The 759-nt window shown below is 42.3% G+C and overlaps 1 protein-coding gene across 1 annotated transcript in view; it reads left to right on the forward strand.

Moving 5' to 3' along the window:
* zeb2b (zinc finger E-box binding homeobox 2b) overlaps positions 1–759 on the forward strand; it is an 80,697-nt gene that overhangs the window by 2,712 nt on the left and 77,226 nt on the right. The window lies entirely within an intron of this gene.

The following is a 759-nucleotide window of genomic DNA, read 5'->3' on the forward strand; positions in this document are numbered from 1 at the left end:
CCCCCCCCCCCTCCCCGTATTGTCGCTGTTTTCTGGGACAAGCTGAGTGGGTGAAATAATTCACAGGAGAAGGCATTCTGTTGTCGCTTTAGTTTGGCTTTTTTTGCTTGTCTTTGGCCCTAAGTTTATAGGCAGTGGAGGTATCATGGCTTCATATATATACATATATATATATAAAAAAAGGATGACATGTCCAATAAATGCTGGACATTAATTGGGTCTGGACTGGAGTGCTGGACGTGGAGATTTGTAGGGGGGTAGGGGGGTTCTCTCTCCATTTGACTGCACTGTTTCCTTCAAGAAGGAGGAAAATCTGCAGTGACATTTCCTGGCCCCGTTATTCCTGATTATTGCATATATCACAGGCCAACTGAAGCTGTGTGTGTGTGTGTGTGTGTGTCTGTGTGTGTGGTGATTCAGCTGCTCAGACTATAGGTTTTCATTTGCTTACTTCACAACAGTGTGTGTGTGTTTTTTTTTTTTTTACTCTCTGCCCCACAGGTTATTTATCTAGATCAGATTTCACTTATTGATTTCATGCAATCAATAGCAGACATGCATTTTGTTTCACACTAAATAGAACGGGAGCATAACACACAGTTTTTGTACACTGTACATACATATATCTGTATATACACATACATTTTCAGTATTTTTACTTAAAGGGGACAACACAATAATAAGACCCATTTAGAGATATGACAGCCTGTTTGGCTGTGGCCACCTGTTTTGTAATGGGGGGTGGGGGGGGGGGGGGGG

This window comes from Etheostoma cragini, chromosome 24 (genome assembly GCF_013103735.1).
Source record: "Etheostoma cragini isolate CJK2018 chromosome 24, CSU_Ecrag_1.0, whole genome shotgun sequence".
Classification (NCBI taxonomy): Eukaryota; Metazoa; Chordata; class Actinopteri; order Perciformes; family Percidae; genus Etheostoma; species Etheostoma cragini.